The sequence below is a fragment of the Schistocerca serialis genome, chromosome 4 (genome assembly GCF_023864345.2).
Source record: "Schistocerca serialis cubense isolate TAMUIC-IGC-003099 chromosome 4, iqSchSeri2.2, whole genome shotgun sequence".
Taxonomy (NCBI): domain Eukaryota; kingdom Metazoa; phylum Arthropoda; class Insecta; order Orthoptera; family Acrididae; genus Schistocerca; species Schistocerca serialis.
This window is the reverse complement of record NC_064641.1, coordinates 54,437,744-54,458,014: the sequence shown is the minus strand read 5'-3', so window position 1 is coordinate 54,458,014 and position 20,271 is coordinate 54,437,744. Positions and strand designations below refer to the sequence as shown.

Here is a 20,271-nt window from a genome sequence, read left to right as displayed (position 1 = left end):
GGAGTAAAGCAAATTGTGTACGGCTCGACCCCGAAACTTCTACGATCCAAGTTGTAACGAACTCGGTCGTACATTATCCCAAGGAAGTTAAGTCGCATGTGATTCCGTAAAGAAATCACGAACACTCGCTTACGTCACTGTCACGCAACCGTTGCTCAGAACGTGACGCTTTCCTGCGTGTGGGACCTCCCGGTGTAGCAGAATGAGATAGCGCGAGACGCGGCGGCGAGCGCTGGCGGCCCGGCGTACATGCCATCGCTCCCCCCGTGGTGTGACGCAGGGCAGGCGTCGCTATTGATTGGCTGCACCGCCAGTAGCAGGCGTGGCGGCGGCAGCATCTGCAGACGTTGTCTCCCTGCTAGAACACCTCACTGCCGTAACGAGCGACTCGCACGCCAGGAGGAAATACGTACACCCGCGGATAAAGTAGACTACCTCGCTGCTAGTGCGCCACTGTAACCATCACTGGGCAATGACTCATCTCGAGCTTCACCAAACTAAACAACTCGCACTCAGTATGGGCTTTTTTGTCAATCGGTGGGCGATCAGACGACTCTTGTCACTCTGACGGCAGCCAAGGTGCGTACTGCCAACTTCACATCGCCTCGGAAACACCCGGAAAAGTCACCGTGGTACAGTGTTGGACCATACGTACGACCGCCGTTCAATAAGTAATGCTGCGCATTTCTTTCCTCAGCCAATTTCTGTTGAAATAATGCGGACTCTGTTACAGGACATCATTGAATAGACCCAGAATGAGATTTTCACTCTGCAGCGAAGTGTGCGCTGATATGAAACTTCCTGGCTGATTAAAACTGCGTGCCGGACCGAGACTCGAACTCGGGACCTTTGCCTTTCGCGGGCAAGTGCTCTACCAACTGAGCTACCCAAGCACGACTCACGCCCCATCCTCACAGCTTTACTTCCACCAGTACCTCGTCTCCTACTTTCCAAACTTCACAGAAGCTCTTCTGCGAACCTTGCAGAACTAGCACTCCTGGAGGAAAGGATATTGCGGAGACATGGCTTAGCCACAGCCTAGGGGATGTTTCCAGAATGAGATTTGTCAGGAAGTTTCATATGAGCGCACACTCCGCTGCAGAGTGAAAATCTCATTCTGGAAACATCCCTTAGGCCATCCCTCCGCAATATCCTTTCTTCCAGAAGTGCTAGTTCTGCAAGGTTCGCAGGAGAGCTGCGGTGCGGCTGGTCCCGGTGGAGGTTCGAGTCTTCCCTCTCTGTGTTTGTCATTAGGATAATTTAGGTTAAGTAGTGTGTAAGCTTAGGGACTGATGACCTTAGGAGTTAAGTCCCATAAGATTTCACACACATTTGAACATTTTTGAGAGCTTCTGTGAAGTTTGGAAAGTAGAAGACGAGGTACTGGCGGAAGTCAAGCTGTGAGGACGGGGCGTGAGTCGTGCTTGGGTAGCTCAGTTGGTAGAGCACTTGCCCGTGAAAGGCAAAGGTCCCGAGTTCGAGTCTCGGTCCGGCACACAGTTTTAATCTGCCAGGAAGTTTCATTGAATAGACCCGCTTCAGCCCCTACAGTTTCATAAACTTCCAATAGGTGGCAGCGCTATTCGTAGCCATCAAAATAGCGACTGTAACGAAGGTGCATTCCAGGTAGCGAGCTGTCATCGAGTTTCTTTTGGCAGAAAACCAGATCAACGCAGATGTTCGTAGGCGCTTGCAGACCTGGCATTGAACAAAAGCGCGGCGAGTCGCTGAACGAGGCCTCTGTAACTATCACAACAAGGACGCGCAAACTGTGGTGACTGACGGATTGCAGTCAAACACGTCGCTGCACAACTGGACATAGCTGTTGGTATTGCTGACGCACTCGTCCACCAGTTGGGATATTCAAACGTGTGTGCCCACTCGGTTCCTTGCCGACTAAGAGGAGACCATAAAGAGCAACCAAGGACAATCTGTGCAGAGAACTACTTAAGCGTTACGAGGCTGATCGTGCCAATTTTTTGTCGAACGTCGTCACAGGCGGTGAAGCATGGATTCATCACTTCGAACTCGAACAGGTATTCCGGTGCTCATACCTTGGGTTCTGTTGGTAATAAAAAGGTAGGGTCGAGTGTTCTGGATAGACTTTGGGTTACAGACCATTTGTACAGCCAACACACGGATCCTCTTAGAGTCACTATTCTACATTAAAGGTTCAAAATATAAATATTACACTCTTCGTCCTACTTAGGCAAAAGGAGCAAATCGGTTGGTCCTTTTTGCGTTTGATGTGACATACGGTGGACTTGATGGGACTTATGGAGATGCCATTAGTTAATGGGCGGTTCCTCGCGAAAGCCCCAAAAAGGGGCGTTTTTACTATATTTTGACGTCACCAGCGGACCAAAATGTAGCCGAGGATTTCAAGACGGCTATACACAGCCAATGGCTGCAGTTTTCGCAATATGTTCCTAAGATCCCCATCTCGAACAAACATAACAATTTCTTGGTTTCTTTATCCTTTCCCAAGATACAAAGGTTCAAAATTACCCTACTTCTACACGTAGGATCAGGTATGAGGCGAAATCTAAATATACTCATAATATGAGTACATAACCACAGCAGATTGCCCAAATTTTAACGGTATATTCTATAGGCATTTATCTAGAAGATCCATCTCCCCATTTTAAAAAATATTTATTCGTAATCGAGAAACACCCCAAATACTTGTTTTTGGGTCCCAAAACCCAGCCTCGGTTCCGAGACGGCTATGCACACTAAATGGCTTAATTTTTACGACGTATTCCTAGATCCCGATCTCCAACAACGAAAATGTTCTTCATATCTTTATGCGCTTCAGAGATACAGAGGTTCAAAGTAACCCTACTCGTAAACGTCAAATACGTAAGTAAAATCCGGTATGAGGTGAAAACGTTGTGCTCTACCACAGAGAAAAATGCTGTAAACTGTCTCTGTTATCATGCGGGAACTAATTGTATAAATTTTGCTGATCGATATATGCCCCGCTGCAGCACGGAAAAGAAGGCAACCAGTAGAAAAATACTCCTACCGGAGCACAAGAACTCCGAATATGTTCATGTTTATGTAAAAGACTTTAACTGAAAAGTGGGGTACTACTTGCCTCATTCTGCCTCAGCACTTTTAAAAAGGTTCCCAAAAATTTTCACATACAAACATATTCGAGATTTTTAATTTGCCGAGAAAGAACAAGAGAGTGGCAATGGCAAAGAGACGGGAAATAATAAATTTTGAAAAATACTAGACAGTGATTGTGGTATAGAAAGAGCGAAGGAGACAATAGCAGTGCGAGAGAAATAGATGGACACAGTGGCACTACAACATAGTTGACAGTGACAAAACAGTGGTAGGAGACAGTGCCCGAGGGGAAGAAAAAGGAGCAAGAGGAAGTGGATGAGAGCTAGTAATAATGAGAGACATGCATGAAATGGCAACGAGAGAGAGAGAGAGAGAGAAGGGACAGTGAGAAGACACAGCAGCAGTGGGAAGGAATGAACGAGACAGTAGCCGTGAGAGAGAGCAAAAGAGTGAGAGTGACCGTGAGAGGGGACTGTTGGACAGAACGAAGGCGATTGTGGCTGTGACGGAGGAGCCAATGACAGAGACAACGAGATAATGGCAATGAGTTGGGCTGAATGAGTGAGAAAGGGCAACTGGCAGTGGATGGGTATGAGGAACTTATAGCGATGGCCTAGTGGGTGTGAGTGAGTTACAGTTGGGGGTGTTTGTGGGAGTTTGAGGTGAGTTGCACGTTAAAAAAAAGCAGGAATATTTTCGCATGCCTGAAGTTTTGGGAAAATTTGTGAAGGTGGGGAGGAAGGTAGAATGACGCAGCTGGTACCCCAATTTTCAGTCAAAGTCTTTTAAATAAACAGGAACATATTCGCGTTCTTTGTCTCCGATAGGAGCATTTTTCCACTGGTCTTTTTGTGTGTGAACGAAATCCATTGAGCATTTGTTTCACTAATGCTACATTGATAAGCTATATTACTATTGCTGCTTCACGGCTGAGAATGTTGAAATTTAACGTGCACTGAAAAAGTTTCTGTGTTTTACTGTTATTATTAATTGAGCAAAACGTTAAAGATCTTCAGCCACGCATTGTTCTGAAGTGTTACTTAAAATCAATGAAGTATAAGGAATGAGATCCAATACATCTGTGACATATAGCTTTTCAGGACATGCCCATACAGCCATCTCAAAATTGACAAATCGGTTATGACTATATGATCGTAGGGACAATACAACACCCAGTCTCTGAGCGGGGAGCAAATGTCTGAATTCATCCAGTGTCTGCTGTCACGCCTATGTGATAAGAACTTCAAACACTGGAACACTACTCGAGAACTGACCAAACTAGCGTCTTGCTTGCGATTTTCTTCACAGAAGCACTGCACTTTCCAAAACCCTTCGAACAAGTATAAGTATTCCATTAGCGTACCCCAGTAGTAATTTTACGTGAGCGTCCAATTTCATATCGCTTCTTGCCAATATCCCTAAATACTTACAAGATGTGACGGACACAAGGTGTTCCCCACTAGTCGTGTATCGGATAGATAAGAGTTCTTTCTCTCTGTTATAGGCGTTACCTGACAGTTATTCACATTCTGAAAGGAGCTGCCATTCATTACTCAAAGTGGAAACTTTGTCGAAGTATTTCCGTATTTTCTTACACTCGTCCAGCGACGATACTTTTCTATAGAGAAGAGCATCGTCAGCGGAGAAATCTTGTAGTCCTGCAGATAAATCGCTTATGCACGGTGTTGGGTAATTCCTGTTACAAACTTTTAGCGCTTGTAGAGTGGAGTGAGTACATAATATTTTGAATAGAAACTCACGTCCGGAAATGTAGCGTTTCCTTTCTACGACGGTTTCAAAAATGGTTCAAATGGCTCTGAGCACTATGGGACTTAACTTATGAGGTCATCAGTCCCCTAGAACTTAGAACTACATAAACCTAACTAACCTAAGGACATCACACACATCCATGCCCGAGACAGGATTCGAACCTGCGGTCGCGCGGTTCCAGACTGTAGCGCCTAGAACCGCTCGGGCACTCCGGCCGGCTACGACGGTTTCAATTCAGATGTTTAGCTCATCCGCTTCTGCTTGAGGAATTGAATTAGGCGTAACGCAGTAGAATTATTAGGTAACAATTCGGAAGAAAACGTAACTAAACATACATTTATCTCTTAAGCACATTCGTTTCTATTAACGCTTAAAACCTACGTGTTTACATTATTCCAGAACAAAATAATAACGTCCCATCTGGCCTCTCTTCATTTCTAGTGCAGCGGACAGAACTCGTGCCAACAGATCTTCCTCTGTCCCTACACGAATCTCGAAAACTAAACTTTGCATACGATCCCACATGAAGTAGTACACACCATCCTGTCTACCCAATTGCATACCAAGGCAAGCAACTCTGAGACTTTTCTCTTTGGCTCAGGAGACGTGGACGCGTCACATATCTGATTGAAACCGTTACAGAACGTAAACAGTACGTTTCCGGACATGTGTTGCTGTTCAAAATATTATGTGCTCTCTCCCCTCTACGTGTCCTAGAAGTTTGTAATGGAAGTTTCCGAACACTCTGTATGTGTTGAGAACGCTAGAAAGTCCTGCAGATACTATTTGATGAATGGTTTATACGTGTTGAAACATTAGAGTTTCTATTACGCTCCTTTGAGTCATACCCATTGTTACTTTCGATACTGTGAAATATTCGTCGTCTAGTATAACATACTGGTTTCTATTAGGAGAATTTTCATCGAGCCAGTCGCATACAGGGTGTAACGGGTATTAGTGCAGATATTTATATAAGTATCAGTGTGTTGATTGTTTTTTTTTCTCTCTCTTTGTCGATCAGTTTTCCCACAAACTTTACGACATGATGTTTTCTGCACAGTCGTACCGCACCACCATGTGGACTACGCCTGTCAGTATAGACTAACCGTCTTGCGTCAACGTGTCCACACTTCAGCACCTGATTTGCCGCCAAGGGGAAAATCGGCATTAGTAGTGAGCTCTTGTGGGAGGTACAGCAGTCCCGCTAATCCGAACCCCAGTAATCCGAACGCTCGGTTAACCCGAACATGAAAAATGTTAGTCTAAGTATGGAAAACTGTGCGGTAAACTGTTGTACATACACACTATTTTAATTTACAAAGTACAGTAAATATGTATTAGAAAAATTGGCAAGAAAACATTAGGTTTAAACAATGCATAACAATCAAAGAAAAGCTTTCAAACTTACTAAAATACAGCGGACATTTTATCCCTTCTTTTTAGATGACAAAAACTCAGTCATTGTTTTTTGGCGTAATGAAGACAGTCTGTTATATGACGCATAGTTGCGCCATCGTCTTATAAATATCAAATCAGCAGGTGTAGCAGTGAGCTGTTCCTCCAAATAGCGTAACGCGAGGTCAAGGGCTTCTGCTGCGTCACTCTGTGACACCAGCTCTCCTTTGTCGCTTTCAGGCTCATTGTCACTTCACTTCCGTCACAGCAGTCCACTTATTCCTGTTCTTGAGTCAGAGCAGCAACTAAATCAGCGTCAGTATGGTTCTCCACACATGCCCCATCCGCTGCCATCCACTCATCTACGTCTCCTTCACTAGCTTCTCCACATACAGGGATTGTCTGTATCATTTGTAGTAGATTTTCCTCTTCATTTTCAACCAGGTTGTCCTGCAATTCAAGATATGTCCACAGTTTTCTCCACGATTTTTTCAGAGTATTTTCTAAAATATTCTGCCATGCCTCAGCGGCCCAATAAACATCATCCTACACATTGGTCTTTTATGTTATCCACTAAAGGAATGATATCATCGTGGATCAGCATTCTTAAAAATTGTTTTCTGTAGATTAGTTTTAATCTTTGTAGTACGCCCTGATCCATCGATTGTAGAAGTGGTGTAACATTCGCCGGCAAAAACTTCGCCACAATTTCTCCATCACATAAGTCTTCAGTGCTGGGATGAGATGGCGCGTTATCAATCAAAAGGATTGCACGGGAAGACAAATGATCTTTCTTAGAAAACCGTCGAACAGAGGGAACAAACTGGCCGTGGTATCATTCTTTGAACAGCTTACCATCGACCCATGCTTTTTTTCTGGTTGCTGTAATATACGGACAGGGACTTCATGTTGCAGTTTTTAAAAGCTCTGGGCCAGCAGATTTGCCGATCAGCATTAAAGGCAGCTTGTGATTACCTGCAGCGTTGCTGCACGCTAATAAAGTCACACGATCTTTGCACGTTTTAAAACCAGGAGCATGGTCTTCTGCTTTTGATGCCAGGCTTTTTGTTGGCAATGCCGTAAAATTAAGGCCAGTCTCGTCAGCGTTATGAATTTGTTGGGGAGAATACTTTCCCTCTCTTATCATTTTTTCAAACTCACCCAAGTATTCCTTCGCTGCATCACGGTCAGAAGAAAGCTTCTCTCCAGTAATTGTTAGCAGACGGATTCCATGACGTTTTTTGAATCTGTCCAACCAACCCGTACTCGCACTAAAAGACCATCACCATTTATTAACTTGTTCAGGTAAACCGCCTTCTCCTGAACCAGTGCTCCACTCAAAGGAGTTCCCCTTTCCCTTTCCTGCGCAAACCAAAGGAAAAGAGCTTCATCCACTTTATCGTACTGGGACAGTTTCAAAGTCAGCAGAATTTCGATTGTTTTTCCCGAAGACGTTGCACAGGACTGTTCAAGCTTCACTCGGTTCTTCTTCCAATCACAAATGATTGCTTTACCAACACCCAGTTCCGTTGCCAGTTTACCTACATTCTCACCATTGTCTATCCGCTTCAAAGCATTCAGTTTTTCTTTGAGTGTTAACGTTGTACATTTCCGTTTACTCATGACGATAATACGTTCACCACTATAGCACTCCGTCTTCAGGCCACTAGCGGCCCACCGAGACCATCCGACCGCCGTGTCATCCTCGGATGAGGATGCGGATAGGAGGGGCGTGTGGTCAGCACACCGCTCTCCCGGTCGTTATGATGGTTTTCTTTGACCGGAGCCGCTACTATTCGGTCGAGTAGCTCCTCAATTGGCATCACGAGGCTGAGTGCACCCCGAAAAATGGCAACAGCGCTTGGCGGCCCGGATGGTCACCCATCCAAGTGCCGGCCACACCCGACAGCGCTTAACTACGGTGATCTGACGGGAAACGGTGTATCCACTGCGGCAAGGCCGTTGCCCGTACACCACTATACCTGAAGGAATTCAATACAGCTGTTACGCTTGCCAGCGATCTATAACTATCATAACCAAGCGCTTTGCGAGCCTCAGGCACTACAAAGGCCTCAACAATGCACAACTACAAGGGCAGGAAGTGAGAGTGAGTCATTGTTCCCACACTTGTTCCCATTTGTTACCATGGTGCACCTACTTATCTGCTTGGTACACTTCATTCGAAAAACTCGTCTCCGTAATTCCGGCTAATCCGAACAAATCGGTAATCCAAACAAGGTCCGGTGCCAATTAGTTCGGTTTGACGGTACTGTACTGTACTAACCAAACAACAAAACTTACGACTTGTAACAACCATAATTATTAGTCTGGAGCTGACGTATTACTGATGTAATGTTGTCAGTATACCTTCCTCAGTGACCAACAGGGATATCTACATTGTACCTATTACACCCTGTATTTGCGAAGATGCTGGTTATTAGTCTGAGGGAGAAAATCCTAGAGATTTGTAACAGGTTGGCTGGTGCTTGACGTGTAGTGCGTGTAGCGTAGCGCACTGGCCCAGGGCTGAGCTGCGTGACGGACCCCGGCGCTCATTAGGCTGAAAGCTCGCGGCCGTAGCCGCACGCCTGTGCGACACACAGGAGCAAACAGCCTGCCTCCCACCTCTGACTAGCGTGCTGCTCCAGGCAGCGGCGAGGCGGGCCCTCAGGCTACCCAGCAAAGCTTCGCCTCGTGCGTGTCAGCACACCGCGCCCAACTCACACGTCAGAAAAGCCGAACCTCACATTTCCCAGCTGTAGCTGAACGCCACCGCCAGCAGTAACACGAGGACGTGCAGCAAAATCAGACCCTACAATTACCGGGGGTGACTAGAGGTTGTGAACAACCATTCGTTGTTCTTGTAGTTGTTGTGGTCTACGGTCAGAAGACTGGCTTGATGCATCTCTTGACGCTAGTCAATCCTTGGCTTGATGCATCTATTGACGCTAGTCAACCTTTTACAAGTCTCTGGCCGCGAAGCGTTATGTCCAGAAAACGTTCGATTTTTATTCTTACTGGGGCAGTGAGTCTACTTTAATATGCGTCTCAGACGTCCGCGCCATGGAACGTTATCTCAGATGTCAGCGACGATTTTTCCCGAGACGTTTGAGGTCCAGCGGTCCAGAGTTGTTTGCTTTTGTTCGCAGCTGAAAAATAGTTTTTTAGAAATAGAATTCATCTGTACTAAAGAGGCGATAAAACACAGAAGCAGATTGTCTTTGACCACTGTGAACGCTGAAGAAGTTTGCTGTTGTTTGCGTGGATAGATTACTACGATAGAGGAGCTCACCTTAATGTTATGACATACTTTGTAGAAGCCTGACAAGGACGCGCATAGTTTGACCGGTAAAAATAAACACACTTACATGCATCTTCAGGAAAGTGAAACCTCAATTCTACCACTAGTAGCATTTTCTTCTCGAGACACGACATCAAACATGATCACTGCCTTCACTGCTGTTGCCTGTCTTGCAGTACAGGCGAAACCGGAAGTGAGGGATAAGAGTGAGAAGCCACCAGCTCAAAAAGGTTTTCTGATACGCGATCTTACGGACCCGCGCCGTAACGTGGTAACCAAAAATTATTAGCCTAATGACGCAGTAGCTGTACATATCGAATGGGAATACGAGCTGCCCACTCTTTAACTGCAATAGAGCGTCTATGGTAATTCATTATGATATGAGCACATTTTTTTCAAAATGTAGTCTGTTAAGATGTAAGCCCAAACACATCGCGATATTCTGAAGCATCCGGAAACTCTTTCAAGCCAAGATCAAGCCTATGGATAGAACTGGAGACGTTCATCCCTAAGTTGCAGGTGGACCACCAGACCCCTTCTTGCCGGTAACGGGCGCAGACTGGCAGCAGAAATTTGCGGTGTGATTTTCTTAATTGTGACACGCTAGACTCAGAGGAGGAAGTCTTGTCAACACGAGTATTCTAGTACGTGCGTACCAAAAAGTAAGAAATTATTAGGGGCAGAACGCAAGCTCGGATTTGGGGAGAATTTCGCCGTGTCATATTTGAAGGAACCATTCTGAAATTTGCCTAAAGCGATTCAGGGAAAGCGCGTGAAAAAAACCTAAATCTGACTCTGAGGGAACTGGCAAACGACCTCAACGGAGATTGACAGGGAGTAAGGACCTGGGGCTGAGCGGTTGGCGCTGTGGTGAGACACTGGACTCACATCTCCGCCTGGGTATCCAAATTTGCATTTTCCGTGGTTTTCCAAAATCAGTTAAGGTGAATGCCCAAATGTTTCCTTTGAAAGGACACTGTCACTTTCCTCTCTTATCCTGTTGCTTATCGAGCATGTGCTACGTCTCTTAAGAATCCTGTTGTCGAGGGAAGGTTTGATCCTATTATTTCGTCATTCGGGCCTTGCGTCTTCGTACACTGTTACGTTGTTTCGGACCACAGCCTCTGCGCGTGTCCCCACGAGCAGTAGCTGAACGCAAATGGCAATGTAGCTGCCTGCAGCTCATAAAGATACCTTGCTCCTTCAGAAAGCGCACATATAACTGTTCAACAAGGAGTTACATCTACAGAATTCCTGGATGTATTGATGTTTTGTGCCTCTGAGAAGTCGTTTCTAAATGGTCACACTCATGCTGAATGATATTATATCGAGAATTTACTAATATCATCGACATTCGAGTACGAGTACCGTGGATGTTACCAATCCAACCGCGCGGGTGGAGGTTTGTTGGCGTGGGCACGTACAGACTGTGTACGCTTTTGTGCTGTATATTACCGCAAGAGAAATTGTGAGCTAAATGTGAATATTTTTCGACTGGCTGAATATTCGCCTCGTTATCGTCTCACGGAGATTACATTCACCAGCGTCGCTGCTGTTACGCCCGCCGCTGTGAACAGGTACGGAGTCTCCACGCCAACTGTTGCGATCTGTCCCTGCTTCGCACAGGTCGCTCTAAGTAGCAACGGCCAGAAGACTTGCCTGGCGTAGCGGCGAACAGAATGTATACACAATTCTTCCCCGCGAATCAGTCTACCTATTATAGAAACCGCATCAAAATGAATAGTAGTTCCTGAGATTGTCTTCACATGCGAACAGAAGAAAACACGGCGGGAGACTTTAATTTACTAATATTTTCCAAACTGTATCAGGCGATGCAACAGTGGATACCGAATGTCCATAGAATACGGCAACAATTATACACTACTGACCATTAAACTTGCTACACCAAGGAGAAAAGCAGATGATAAACGGGTATTCATTGGACAAATATATTATACTACAACTGACATGTGATTACGCAATTTGGGTGCATAGATCTTGAGAAATCAGTTCCCAGAACAACAACCTCTGGCCTTCATACGCCTGGGCATTGAGTCAAACAGAGCTTGGATGGCTTGTACAGGCACAGCTGCCCATGCAGCTTCAACACGATACCACAGTTCATCAAGAGTAGTGACTGGCGTATTGTGACGAGCCAGTTGCTCGGCCACCATTGACCAGACGTTTTCAATTGGTGAGAGATCTGGAGAATGTGCTGGCCAGGGCAGCAGTGGAACATTTTCTGTATCCAGAAAGGCCCGTACAGGACCTGCAACATGGGTTCGCGCATTCTCCTGCTGAAATGTAGCGTTTCGCAGGGATCGAATGAAAGGTAGAGCCACGGGTCGTAACACATGTGAAATGTAACGTCCACTGTTCAAAGTGCCGTCAATGCGAACAAGAGGTGACCGAGACGTGTAACCAATAGCACCCCATACTATCACTCCGGGTATACGCCAGTATGGCGATGACGAATACACGCTTCCAATGTGCGTTCACCGCGATGTCGCCAAACACGGATGCGACCATCATGATGCTGTAAACAGAACCTGGATTCAACTGTAAAAAAGACGTTTTGCCATTCGTGCACCCGGGTTCGTCGTTGAGTACACCATCGCAGGCGCTCCTGTCTGTGATGCAGCGTCGAGGGTAACCGCAGCCATGGTCTCCGAGATGATAGTCCATGCTGCTGCAAACATCGTCGAACTGTTCGTGCAGATGGTTGTTGTCTTGCAAACGTCCCCATCTGTTCACTCAGGGATCGAGACGTGGCTGCACGATCCGTTACAGCCATCCGGATAAGACGCCTGTCATCTCGACCGCTAGTGATACGAGGCCGTTCGAATCCAGCATGGCGTTCCGTATTACTCTCCTGAACCCACCGATTCCATATTCTGCTAACAATCACTGGATCTCTACCAACGCGAGCAGCAATGTTGTGATACGATAAACCGCAATCGCGATATATTACAATCCGACCTTTATCAAAGTCGGAAACGTGATGGTACGCATTTCTCCTCCTTACACGAGGCATTACAACAACGTTTCACCAAGCAACGCCGGTCAATTGCTGTTTGTGTATGAGAAATCGGTTGGAAACTTTCTTCATGTCAGCACGGTATAGGTGTCGCCACCGGCGCCAACCTTGTGTGAATACTCTGAAAAGCTAATCATTTGCATATCACAGCATCTTCTTCCTGTCGGTTAAATTTCGCGTCTGTAGCACATCTTCGTGGTGTAGAAATTTTAATGGCCAGTAGTGTAATTAACGTACGAATTATTATGAAATGTCGAAAGTACAGCCCACATTAACGGTGGTTTTGGTCTCAGTAGACGTGAACAGTTTTGCCAGAGCTTCGTGTGAGTGTTTTCGAAGTGTGGCGGTTCCCCCAAACCACATAGCGATACATAGTAGAATTTGGATAACATGCCGTCAGTTAAACACGTTGAACTCGTTACATTGTTCAGTTTCATAAAAAAAACACTAATCGCCACCCTGTTACAAAAATAAATTTAAACAAATGTCAGCTCTTGCCTGTTGTGGTCAATGATGGCGAGATTCACCCGTTAGCTACTAGGTACTCAGACATATTGCGCCATTTTGTGCAGCTGACGTGCCATTCGCACGTTGTTCTTTTTGCTTGCCTTTTTACATGTAATTATTATTCCAGCAGCTGCATCTATTACAGAACATTCATCCGAGGTTATTAATCATAATCTTGGGCAGAAAGCAGCTACCTTCCCATGATCTAAGTTTTATTCTTGCCTCGAGCGCATCGTATAACATATCTGTCTTTATAGGAGCACACGCCACTGCCAGTTCATTGCGCCCAGATACTTTTACACGTTATCTACCTAACCAGAGTGAGATTACACAGTCTTTTCGACAATTCGAATTCCTCTGCTGTAAGAATTACTATACATTTCTACTCATACAGTTAACTACAGAAACAATAAACTAATAAGGGTACAACAATCATATGGAATAGATAAATACAATAAGCAGAATCAAAAAAATATAAGACAAATGTACAGCCGTGTTAACGATGTTTAAGTTGGGACTGTAGTTACAAATGCTGTGTTATCTCTGTGCAAGACACGACTTTCCCCGTTCTTTCTTGAGGTACTGAAGGTATCAAACACCGGAGCTTAGATTCGTGTCATGTTTCGTGATTTCCAGAAAACCTTTGATATAATTCCGCAACAAGTAGCGGCCGGCGTACTCCAACTTATTGATCTGTAGCTGTCGGAAATATCTGAAGCTGTTCACAAATGACTCAGCCGTGTATATGGCGGTGACTTTGTCAGGAAACTGTTGGGAAATGTAAAGAGACTTGAAGAAGATTATCAATACGTGGCGTAGAGATTGGAACCTGACCCTCAAGATAAATAAATGCAATGTAATGTGCGCAAATAGAGGAAAAAGTCCGAAGCCATTTGAAAGATGCAGCTGTCAACAATCTAGAAATATTTGTTCGTGGCGATTTAAGGTGAAACGTTCACATAAATCTAAGCTATCGAAAAGGCAGATGCCAAACTATGGTTCATCGGAAGATTCCTAAGCGACTGTAATTTAAGCACGAAAGAAGTCGTTTGCAAAACTCATGTTCAACAGATTAATGACCATTGTTCGGCGACTTGACAATATTACACGATTAGATTAACGGAGGAGGAGGAGGAAGAGAGAGAGAGAGAGAGAGAGAGAGAGAGAGAGAGAGAGAGAAGATTATGACGGGTACATTTTTTGTTATCGTGAGAAGTACTTAACGAATTGCAATGGGAGACTGAATAGAAGCGTTGTACATTCCGTAGAGCCTTAGCTCACAAATTTACGAGAGCTCACCGTCTGAAAGGAGTCAAGTAACAGGAGTGTCAGCAGTCTCTCTTCCTGTGTACTGTTCGCGAAAGGGTGAAGAGCGGGGGATGCGAGCGGGAGAATAAGTTGAGTTATTATGATAAACACTAGCCAGACGACACGCAGATACGGAAATCAGACCGCGTTCAGAGTAAAGATACTTCGACTCAAAATTTTAACAGTAAATTTTCGAAGTATTCGTAACAAAATTCCCAAAGTTGCTGTCCTCCAGGAAATTTCTCACGCCAAATTATTCTCGGTAGCGAGAACTGGCCGACTCTCGAAGTAGAAAGCTTTGAGATACTTAGTGAGTCATGGAACGTATATCTAAAAGACAGCTTAGACGCCATAGGAAGGGGAGCGTTCATTGCAGTTGACAAAAATATTGTCTCTATCGACGTCGAATTTGAGAGTGACAGTGAAGTTGTCTGGTCGCATATGACAGGACTAGGTGAAATCAAGTTAATTGTCGGATGTTTTACGGGCCACCCGATTCCGCTGTGACGGTTTTAGGGTAATTCAAAGAAAGTCTGCTGTCATTAGCGGGGAAAACCGACATCATACAATAGTATATACGTATATGGTGTCTGTTGTTTCGGACATGTCCGAAAGAACAGACACCATTGGTGACCTGCAGCCGTCTAGAACGAAATTAGAACTGATTTAATACCTTCAGCTGCCGACGGGCGTTGATATATATCAATGGGTCAGGTGAAAAAGTGTGCCCCGACCGTGACCCGAACCCGGGATCTCCTGCTTACATGGCAGACGCTCTCTCCATCTGAGCCACCGAGGGCACAGAGGATAGTACGACTGCAGGGACTATCTCGCGCACGCCTCCCGCGAGACCCACGTTCTCTGACGTGTCCGAAAGAATAGTCCCTGCAGTCGCACTATCCTCTGTGCCCTCGGTGGCTCAGGTGAAGAGAGCGTCTGCCATGTAAGCAGCAGATCCCGGGTTCGTGTCCCGGTCGAGGCACACATTTTTCACCTGTCCCCGTTGATATATATCAACGCCCGTCAGCTACTGAAGGTATTAAGTCAATTCTAATTTCGTTCTAGACAGCTGCAGGTCATCACTGGTGTCTTCTTTCGGACACGTCAGAAAAAACAGACACCATATAAGTATATACACTCCTGGAAATGGAAAAAAGAACACATTGACACCGGTGTGTCAGACACACCATACTTGCTCCGGACACTGCGAGAGGGCTGTACAAGCAATGATCACACGCACGGCACAGCGGACACACCAGGAACCGCGGTGTTGGCCGTCGAATGGCGCTAGCTGCGCAGCATTTGTGCACCGCCGCCGTCAGTGTCAGCCAGTTTGCCGTGGCATACGGAGCTCCATCGCAGTCTTTAACACTGGTAGCATGCCGCGACAGCGTGGACGTGAACCGTATGGGCAGTTAACGGACTTTGAGCGAGGGCGTATAGTGGGCATGCGGGAGGCCGGGTGGACGTACCGCCGAATTACTCAACACGTGGGGCGTGAGGTCTCCACAGTACATCGATGTTGTCGCCAGTGGTCGGCGGAAGGTGCACGTGCCCGTCGACCTGGGACCGGACCGCAGCGACGCACGGATGCACGCCAAGACCGTAGGATCCTACGCAGTGCCGTAGGGGACCGCACCGCCACTTCCCAGCAAATTAGGGACACTGTTGCTCCTGGGGTATCGGCGAGGACCATTCGCAACCGTCTCCATGAAGCTGGGCTACGGTCCCGCACACCGTTAGGCCGTCTTCCGCTCACGCCCCAACATCGTGCAGCCCGCCTCCAGTGGTGTCGCGAAAGGCGTGAATGGAGGGACGAATGGAGACGTGTCGTCTTCAGCGATGAGAGTCGCTTCTGCCTTGGTGCCAATGATGGTCGTATGCATGTTAGGCGCCGTGCAGGTGAGCGCTACAATCAGGACTGCATACGACCGAGGCACACAGGGCCAACACCCGGCATCATGGTGTGGGGAGCGATCTCCTACACTGGCCGTACACCAATGGTGATCGTCGAGGGGACACTGAATAGTCCACGGTACATCCAAACCGTCATCGAACCCATCGTTCTACCATTCCTAGACCGGCAAGGGAACTTGCTGTTCCAACAAGACAATGCACGTCCGCATGTATCCCGTGCCACCCAACGTGCTCTAGAAGGTGTAAGTCAACTACCCTGGCCAGCAAGATCTCCGGATCTGTCCCCCATTGAGCATGTTTGGGACTGGATGAAGCGTCGTCTCACGCGGTCTGCACGTCCAGCACGAACGCTGGTCCAACTGAGGCGCCAGGTGGAAATGGCATGGCAAGCCGTTCCACAGGACTACATCCAGCATCTCTACGATCGTCTCCATGGGAGAATAGCAGCCTGCATTGCTGCGAAAGGTGGATATACACTGTACTAGTGCCGACATTGTGCATGCTCTGTTGCCTGTGTCTATGTGCCTGTGGTTCTGTCAGTGTGATCATGTGATGTATCTGACCCCAGGAATGTGTCAATAAAGTTTCCCCTTCCTGGGACAATGAATTCACGGTGTTCTTTTTTCAATTTCCAGGAGTGTAGTTCTGGCAATACTGGCCATGACCTCCTTCTTCTGTGAGGATGCACACATATTCCCTAACTCTTACGGGACTTGGTAAGAATGTCTTCCACGAGTAATGAGTGTTGGGCTGGGCACTACGAATGTAGAGTGTGGGGATACAAGGTGAGAATGTGGGTCTCGCGGGAGGCGTGCGCAAGATAGTCCCTGCAGTCGCACTATCCTCTGTGCCCTCGGTTGCTCAGGTGGACAGCCGGCTCGGTAGCTCAGCGTGCTTGGTCAGAGGGCTAGCTGCCCTCTGTAATAAAAAAAACCTGAGTGAATGGATCAATAACGAACTTCAATGAGCCTCAGGGGACGTCCGCCAAGAACAATTGCAACGAACTAAAACGTCTGCCGTGTAAGCAGGAGATCCCGGGTTCGAGTCCCGGTCGGGGCACACATTTTTACCTGTCCCCGTTGATATATATCAACGCCCGACAGCAGCTGGAGGTATTAAATTAATTCTAATTTCATTCAGTAGTAGTCGTAGGCGATTTTAACCTACCGAGTATAGACTGGGAAGTCTACGGATTCATTGCATAGGGTACAGAGTCTTGTGAAGCAGTTTTGAAACGTTTTCCGAAAATTGTCTTGAGCAGCGAGTTCGACAGCCCACACACAGCAGATGTGAAAAATTACAGACCAACAAATGTAAATGTCGTGTGGCTAAGGCCTCCCGTCGGGTAGACCGTTCGCCGGGTGCAAGTCTGATAGCTTGCGAACTATGGATGAAGGGCAATAGCCATATTCCTAAATTTCCGAGAAGCATTTGACACCCTGCCCCACTGCATACGTTAACGAAAGTACGAGCATACGGAATAGGTTCCGATAGATGAGTGGCTCGAAGACTTCTTAAGTAAAAGAACCAAGTACGTTGTACTCGACGACGAGTCTTCGTCAAAGATAAGGGCTTCGTCAGGAATGCCCTAGAGAAGTGTGGCAGGACCGCTGCTATTTACTGTTAACATAAATGATCATGCGGACAGGATTAGCAGCAACCTGCGGCTGTTGGCTGATGACGCTGTGGTACACGCAGAGGTATCGTCCAATGACTGTCGGAGGATACAACATGACTTTGACAACATCTCTAGTTGGTCTGATGACTGGCAGCTAACTCTAAACCCAGAAAATTTTCAGATTAGTAGGAAAACGGTCCCGTGATGTTCGAAAATAGCATTAATAGTTTGCTGCTTGACAGTCATGCCGATTAAATATTTTGGCGTAACTTTGGAAAGCGATATGAAATGGAACGAGCATGTAAAGACCTTAATAGGGAAGACGAATGGTCGACTCCGATTTATTGGGAGAATTTTAGGAAAGTGTTATTCATCTGTAAAGGAGATCGCATATAGGGCCTAGTAAACCCATTCTCGAGTACTGCTCGAGAGTCTGGAATCGGTATCAGGTCGGATTAAAGGGAACGTCAGAGCAATTCAGAGGCGGGCTGCTAGATTTGTCAGCGGTAGGTTCGAGCAACACGCAAGAGTTACGGAGGTGATTCGGGAAGTCAAACGTGAGTCCCTGGAGGGAAGGCGATTTTCTTTTCTAGGAGCACTATTGAGAAAATTTAGAGAACCGGCATTTGAAGCTGACTGCAGAACGATTCTACTGCCATCAACGTACATTTTGCGTAAGGGCCACGAAAAAAGATAAGAGAAATTAGGGCTCGTTCTGGAGTATGGAGACAGTAGTTTTTTTCCACGCTCTGTTTGTGAGTGGAACAACAGAGGAAATATCTAGTAGTGCTATAGGCTACTCTTTACCGTACACCGTACTGTGGTTTGTGGAGTATGTAGATATACAGGGTGAAAAGTATTTAAACCGACAAACTCTCGGAGGTTGTAGGGGACATCAAAACACATATTTTTCCCTAATGTCATTTTTTCCTATGGAGAGTATTTAAACTGGTAGAGGAAGATTTCTCTGGCGCCAAATTAATTGAACCAACAAACACTTTTCCAGTTTCTTATGACCAAGAGACAACACATTAACACAATCCAATTTCAATTACAGTAGATTTTCAAAAATGCCTCCGTTGACACGTAAACAAAGATTACACCGTTGGATCATGTTCGGACACGGGCAAAAACCCCAGGAGTATCCTGAATTGTTCCTGCTGCTGCTACTATCCGGGCAACCAGGTCCTCTTCTGATGCAACAGGAGTTGCGTAAACGAGGTTGCGCATCTCTCCCCACACAAAAAAGTACAGAGGAGACATATCTGGGTATCGAGCAGTCCATGGTACAGGACCACCTCTGCCAATCCACGTTTCTGGGAACAGTCGGTCCAGAAATCGACGCACAGGATGACTGAAATGCGCCGGCGCCCCGTCATGTTGGAACCACGTACGTTGTCTTGTAGGGAGCGGGACGTATTCCAGCAATTCTGGCAATGCTCTGACGAGAAAATTGTAATAGCGCCTGCCATTTAATCGCCTAGGTAGCAGATACGGCCCAATTAAACAGTCCCCAACAACAGCAACCCACACATTAACGAAGAACCGCACTTGATGAGTGCTAGTAACTGTGGCATGCGGGTTATCCTCACTCCAAACATGCGAATTGTGCATGTTGAAGACTCCATCACGCCCGAACGTTGTTTCATCGGTAAACAACACAGAGGATGGAAATGTAGGATGCATTTCACACTGTTCCCGGTACCACTGTGAAAATTGGGCTCTGGGTGGATAATCAACTGGTTCCAGGTTGTGGACACGCTGTAAGTAAAATGGAAGTAACAATTGCTCTCAAAGAACTGTTATTACATTCGTCTGATTCGTCCCCATGTTACGTGCAATTGCACGAGTGCTGATTGAAGGATCCCGCTCCACATGCTGCAAGACAGCTTCCTCAAATTGCAGCGATCTTACCGTGCGACAGTGTCCCTGTCCAAGTAATCTGCTAAATGACCCGGTCTCACGCAGACGTTGGTACACAGCAGCAAAGGTCGTATGATGCGGGATATGGTGATTACGATATTGTTGATAACCCCGCTGTGCAGCTCGTCTGTTGTGGTACGCTACGTAGTACGCACCAACCATATCAGTGTACTCACGGAGGTGAATCGCTCCATTAGTAAACAGAGACAATGCACTACTACACTGGTGGACACCAGTTGCCTACAACTGAAGAGCGTAATACGGCCTCTGACAACTGAAGAGCGCAATACGGCCTCCACCGGTTTAATTAATCCTCCTAGGAAAAAATGACATTAGGGAAAAATATTTATTTTTATATCCCCTACAACCTCCCAGAGTATGTCGGTTTAAGTACTTTTCACCCTGTACATTCCCTCGAGT

General features: G+C 46.4%; 1 protein-coding gene and 1 non-coding gene across 2 annotated transcripts in view; both read left to right on the top strand.

Annotated features, from left to right (window-relative positions):
• LOC126474227 (uncharacterized) overlaps positions 1-20,271 on the top strand; it is a 919,981-nt gene that overhangs the window by 855,180 nt on the left and 44,530 nt on the right. The gene's annotated exons all lie outside the window — the stretch shown is intronic.
• Positions 1,422-1,496, top strand: Trnas-uga (transfer RNA serine (anticodon UGA)). The gene has a single exon. It is a non-coding gene; the product is annotated as a tRNA-Ser (tRNA).